We start from the raw sequence: 6,829 nt of genomic DNA, 5'->3' as shown, positions 1-6,829 counted from the left end.
AAAAAAAAAGAGTTACAATCTCTGAAACCCACAAGGGCAGTTCTACTGTGTCCTACAGGGTCATTAAGAGAAAGATCACTCAGATCATGATAATTATTTCCATCCCCCCAAAAAGTGCCTTTCCCAACTAATTCCTTGGCCGCTCCTTGCAGAAACAGTCACGATTCTGATACCGAGTGCAATAGATCTTTCTGAACTTCATTATATACAGCAGCATACATTATATGTTTTTCATGCCTGGCTTATTTTGTTGCATATAATGTGTTTGATATTCATGTTATTGTGAATCAATGATTTGTTTTCATAAATACTGAATAGTATTTTGTTGTATGCTTACATCACAGTTTGGTAATATTTCTCCTTTTGATTGCTATCTGATTCTTTTCTGCTTAGCTTTCTTTAAAATTTATTTTAACTGTTATATTGATGTGTATAATTCACGGACAATACAGTTTAATGATTTAAATATATTTTAAGGAGTTATGCAATCATCACCACAATCAACTTTAGATGATTTTCTTCAGTTTTGTATTTTATGATGAAAACTGCTATGATCATTCTTATGCAGCATTTTGTAGAAATATATTTACTTCTTTAGGACAAATTAAAGTAGAATTTCTGAGCCACGTTTTTCACTTTCTGATAAATTAATCACTCTCCAAAGTTGTGGTACCATGTTTATTTCCACCATCAATCTATGAGAGTCTCCATACATTGTTGAAAAGTGAGACTGTGTATTCAATATCATATCTTCTGATTTTTTCCACTAAATCTAGAGTTTCTGATACTCAAGTGAAATTTTCTGATTTGTAACTAATAGAAGGTAATTCAATTGTTTAAAATAAATTGTGTAAGCAAAATATCAGCCAGATTCTACCCACAGGCCACCAATTTTGCACTTCTCACCTATTATGTACTTGTTTAACTTCTTTTCTTTCTGACAATTTGTTCTTTATTGTGGTATAAAAAATAAATAAATCCTTCAACCTGTAAAGAGTGTCCCTTGTTTACTTGTTAAAGGTATTAAATTCAAGTTATAGGATAGAAATACCTGCTACTAGCTTCGAAGATATTGTATGTGCTCTGGTGTGTTAAGCTTGGTTGACGAGAGAAACAAATCCAATGTGTAAGAAAAAGCTTTGGATCAAGAAGTCACTATGTGTCCAGAAAAGTCCCACCCAGTCCACCCCAAGTCCACAAGTCTACAACCAGTCCACATGGCCCTCCTCAGACTCACACAGGCACATGCACGATGCAGAATGTAAGAATATCACAGGCTGGTGACTGCAAGGATGTCTGGACCCAAGGCTGCTGGAAACATGGCAGGATTCTGGCAGCTCACCAAGCAAGAAGGTGAAGGCTGAAAGACAGGGAGTTTTCCCAAGCTCTCCTCATGAGAAGCCACACCCACAAGGAGGCACCATCAGGCTGTGACCTGATTGTCAGGTTGGATACCACTCCTACACTGTTATATATCTTCAAGGTGTTGTAAAATTATGTAACTACCACTTTTGGGAAAAAAGTAATTAGCATTTGGATTTAGTACAGGAGAGAGTAATTATCTTTACTCCTGACTTTCCATATTTTATTACACCATCACTGGAAAAGCTAATGGCTGGGATGTCACATAGTTGGTTATATCAGGAAGGACCCACTTCATAATCCTTTTGAACCAGCAGTAAGCCAAACTTGAGTCGCAATGTTTCAGATAGAGCTGCAAACGAGTCCATCAAATTCTTGGCGCTTTGATATTACTTGGAAAGAAGCAAGCTAGGACACATACTGATGGTGTAGACCTGCTGAAATGGAAAGCATTTATATTAGGAACCTTGTCGATGTGATCCTGTGAAAATGGCCGTACCTGTGCCATCACCAAGTTGAGCTGGCTGAGCCTATCACCATCTCCAGACGTTTGAGTGGCACGTCAGAATGAAGGGCTCACTATACAGTTGCATCAGCATTGGCTGCAGTGGTTTTCTTCGACTTTGATACCTTTTAGTCCTTGCCAGCTGCAGCAGCCATTAATTGGTACGACTTTGCCATGAAGTCTGGCTCACTGACCAGTTGCCTGACGAAGTCATGGTGCTCCTCCTCAGCCCAACCTCAAAACCATAGATGCAAGGCTGGCACCCAGAGATACAGGGTGGTCAGTTTGCCCAAAACACAGTAAGCTGCTCCAGACCAGCTAGTAATGCATTTAATGGTCCTGGTACCCCGTTAGCTACCAGAACCTGTAGGAAACATTCACGCTGGGGCCCTGACCAACTTGTAAGCCAGTGCAGAATAGACTTCATCTCCTGAGATATGATGTTAATAATATTATCTGACACTGAGGGTAAAAGAGAAGGGGAGAATGTTGGTATTGGTGATTAGGATTCCAGCGGGATCCTTCCCTCTTCTTTCAGAGAGCGCCTGGAGACCTTTACAAGAGTCACTTAATAGAGTCACCATTTCAATATTTCCTGAAAAATCTAAGCACTTCTCTCACTCCTAAATGGAAGACTCTAAATAGATTCAATTACTTTCGGATGATTCAGACTATTAATAAATACCAATTGCTATTCTGTATTGTTGTCATCTTGGATGCCATCAGACTCTGTTCTGGTAGAAAAGAAGTTCTGTCTCAATACAAGGCAGACCTGGGATCGTTCTTTATTAACATAACTTTTGCTTTTCAGAAATTTTAGATCTCCTAGGTGTCATCCTCATTAGCTATAACTCCTTGATGATATAGATATTGTCAAGCTTCTTATCTCATTTGCCATGTTCCAGATAACTTTAGGGCTTAGGATCATGGTCCCAGGGGACACCAACATCAACTGGCATAACACACAGTCCACAGAACCAATGTTTTACATCCTACTTTGCTGAGTAGTGGCTGGAAAGCTTGAAAGCTTGGAAGTGGTCATTCAAGGTGCAACTATTGGATGCAACTACTCCCTGTCTTGAGGAGAGAACAGTGAGGAAACTCAAAGTAAAAAACAGGGAGATCATTAGTCCACTCAAACATCAGCCTCCACACCTTGAGGTCAAAAGAACTGGTGCCTGCCAGCCTATTATATAAATGGCTCTGAAAGGAATTACATTAAGTCCCAGATAGAGTGGTAGGAAAATGTGAAACAAAACTCAAAATCATAAAAACAGATCAGGTTTACCAGTCAGATAGAGACTGGTGGCACCCTCAAGTCTACGGCTCATACTTGCCCTTTAGTTTGCACATGAACTCATTTCCATGACTCAGTTTTCAACCAAACAATAAACAGGTCTATAAAAGTCAAACTCCCTGCCATCCAGCCAATTCTGATTCATCACAACCATCTAAGACAGGGTAGAGCTAATCCTCTGCATTTCTGAGCTTGTAACACTTGATGGGAACAAAAAACCTCACCTCTATTCCTCAGAGCGCGTGGTAGTTTCCAACTGCTGACCTTGTGGGTAACAGCCCAACCTGTCAACCTCTACACCACTAGGGATCCTTAGACAGCCCTATGAATGGGAAGCACCAGCACTACGGAGGTACGTGCCCCGGAGAATAATCAGCTGTCTGAGACCAAAAGTGCAACGTTCATGCAAGGACAAAATTCAGAAGGGCTAATGAAGAGGGAGGAATATAAAGATAAAACACAAGGAGAGAGTGAAATAAGTGATGTTACATGATGGAGATTACAACTGATAACATGAAACAAAATGTCCAAATTATTGAATTAAACTTTTTTCTGTAATCTACACCCACTTGACAATAAGAAGCTAAAACAAAATATATTTAAATGACTTTTTTTAAAAAAGGAAAAGAAGTATACAGAAATAAGAGTAAATTGACTTTGAATAAAGGCCTAAAATAATTTGGGAAATAGATTTTGTGATAACCGTGTTTTGTTGTTGTTGTTGTTGTTTGTTTGCTTGCTTGCTTACAATTATTTATATCCTGGCACTGAGCCACATCCAAGAGATGAAAGTTGTTAGAGAGTTAAATTTTAATATAGTTGAAGTCTTAATCATAATAGTAAAAGATTTCATCTAAAAGTAAAGTTCCAAATCAGGAAGTGTTAAGGTGACTATAAGGTATGCCCATAAGGTAAATTTCTTCAGGGAAAAAAATAACGAGTTTCTCCATACATGCTATTCTTTCATTATACATCAAGTAGTTGTGTCTCTATAGTTTTATCTTGAACATTCATAAAACAAAGCTGTTCTGAACCACTTTCTTTAATGAATGTTAAAATACAAAAAAATGCCTCCAATTTCTTATTTAATTGGGAAACAATTGAGTAATTGAGTATTTACTATGTGTTTGGCACAATATTAAAGATTTTACATACATCGTCTCATCTTTATATACCCATATTGCACATGAAGAAAACACAGTTTAGAAAGTTGGTAAATCTACCAAACCCAGTACATTAATAAGTGATGGGAGCAGTAATTGAAACCAAAGGACTTTTCTTCCAAAGCTCATGAGATATCCAAAACTGAGTACATCTTTCCCACTTAGGTTTTACTTAAAATATAAGATGTTTATTAATGTCATATTTGTGATTATTAACTTACAATAAATCATTGTCCTATTGCCCACATTTTACTACAAACTATAAGAAATCACTTTTGAACAAACCACACAGTTGTTTTCTTAATGACTCACTGTGTTAAAAGGCAAAATTGTTAAGCCAAAATGCTTGCCTACATAACAGATGCTTTACAGGTGTTGTAAAGAAACCAATACTTTCATTCCAGTTATTTTCACAGCCATATTTGCAATATATACACAAGTAGGCACTGCCTATGCAAATTAGCTTGACATACTACTTAGAAAATCCGGTAATTTATATCCTAGGTACTTAAAAAGAACAATTAGCTTTGATTAGAAAGAAAAGAATCTGAGCAAGTGTACATAGACACAGTACAAGCTTCATAGTGTTTCCCTGTGTTGAATAATTAATCACATATCTCTAAAAATGTTCCTCTTATTGATTGACTTAGAAGCTTTTCCATGTTCACAAAGCATTGCATCTCTAGTTGGCTATATTTAGGAGTGAGTAGGATTTCTAAATTTGAAATATTATTTGCTCAGTAATTAACATAACTTTTAATATAAATTTATGAGTGGGTTTGAATATGTTCTTAAAAAAAACTCCTACAAGAATAAAATGTGGGATCCTTGAGGGTAGAAACTCCCCCCATTTAATCTCACTGAACTGTTCCTTACACCCACTTTTATTAAAATTGGGAAAGAGAGACAAGATAAGGGATGTCCCTGATTCAGAAACGCAGCCCCTGCTGAAAGGTCTTCCAAGCCTGTTTGAGATACAGTGAAGCCTTACGAAAACCTCGCGATGAGCTGCTGGGCTCCCATTGCTGGGTCACCTCTTCCCTGGGTTTTTTGTCTACTAATTTAAGACACTATCCTAGCTTAGTCTAATGCAAATATAAACAAAGAACACATTCATTTTTCGCTAATGATTCAGCAAGTTTTTCTTCCAACAGGCATTATTATTCTCTTCTCAGATGGTGAGAAATAGTTTTTAAAAACATTTCTCTTTAAAAGGATAAAACAAACAATGGAAATGGAGGTTTGGGTTCAGATTCAAGTGTATGGTACCCTAGTTTAGCATCACAAGAACAGTTGCCACCAAAACAATTCCAACTCATGAGGTGCGCAGCCCACTGCTGATCCAGAAGGCTTTCCATGCCATAGCCTTTGAGGAGGAGATGGCCAGGCTGCTACTTTCTGGGGGAATTTGAACATCAGCCTTTGATTTAGTAGTTGAGTGTACCACCCAGAGACTTCTTCCTGTAGAATAATGCATATCAAACCTTCCCCTCGTATCTTGAAGGACTAATGATTTTTATTTGGGTTATCAGTCAAATTGTACCCAGCCACTGAAGTTCAGGTGTTTCTAGAAGATAGATCAGCTAGGTTATTGATATATAATGGAATCATTATTTAACCTACAAGCAAGTTTTATATACAGATAAAATATGCAAGGCAGGGAAATATCTGGTTCTAGGTCCTAGCATGTTATAAAAAACAAAATTTAGTTTTTGAATACTGAGACTTGTACCGATGCAGACATATACAGGACTATAGAAGATGTGACAGTTTTAGCTCATTCATTAAAGCAATTACCATTAATAGGAGCAATCTTTGAGATTTTCACTCTATGACAATATGTTTTGACTGAGCATTCATATTAGGGCTAATTAAGTACATTTAAGCATATCAAAAATGTTCACCTCTACCAGGAGTTCTTCTAATGCTTTAAAGACACCCCACTGAGAGAAGACAAGGCCCCCCATTAAGCTCACTTAAATGGGGTCCCATCAAATCCTTTCACCAAAAAGCTTTAGCAAGTTGTATATGAGCAGTATTATAAGAATATTTTTTGTTCGTTTTATAGCGACTTACAAGGTTCTCAGTGGGACTACTTAAATTCTTAAATGCCTTGCATTTTTATACACAAAGTGATGACAGTCCTCGTCTGTCTTTTCCTTAAGGACAAAGAGAAGAGGGAGGGGGGAGAAATGAATTAACACACCGTGTTTTTTTATTTATTAAATAATCATTTTATTAGGGGCTCATATAACTCATCACAATCTGTATAGACATCATTTGTGTCCAGCATAATAGTCCATATGTTGACTTCATCATTCTCACAACACCTGCTTTCCACCCGAGCCCCTGGTGTCAGCTCATTTTTCCCACTCCCTCCCCGCTCCCACCTCCCCCTGAACCCTTGATAATGTATAAATTATTATTATTTTATCATATCTTAACCCATCCAACATCTCCCTCACCCACTTCTCCGCTGTCCATCCCCCAGGGAGGAGGCCT

The 6,829-nt window shown here is 37.6% G+C and overlaps 1 pseudogene; it reads right to left on the bottom strand.

Annotated features, from left to right (window-relative positions):
• Positions 1-1,995: 1,995 nt before the first annotated feature.
• The window catches only part of LOC115870150, an 18,922-nt pseudogene continuing 14,088 nt past the window's right edge, over positions 1,996-6,829 (bottom strand).

This window comes from Echinops telfairi, unplaced genomic scaffold, assembly GCF_000313985.2.
Source record: "Echinops telfairi isolate 266 unplaced genomic scaffold, ASM31398v2 ScPeMD7_443;HRSCAF=831, whole genome shotgun sequence".
Classification (NCBI taxonomy): domain Eukaryota; kingdom Metazoa; phylum Chordata; class Mammalia; order Afrosoricida; family Tenrecidae; genus Echinops; species Echinops telfairi.
This window is presented reverse-complemented; position numbering and strand designations above follow the sequence as displayed.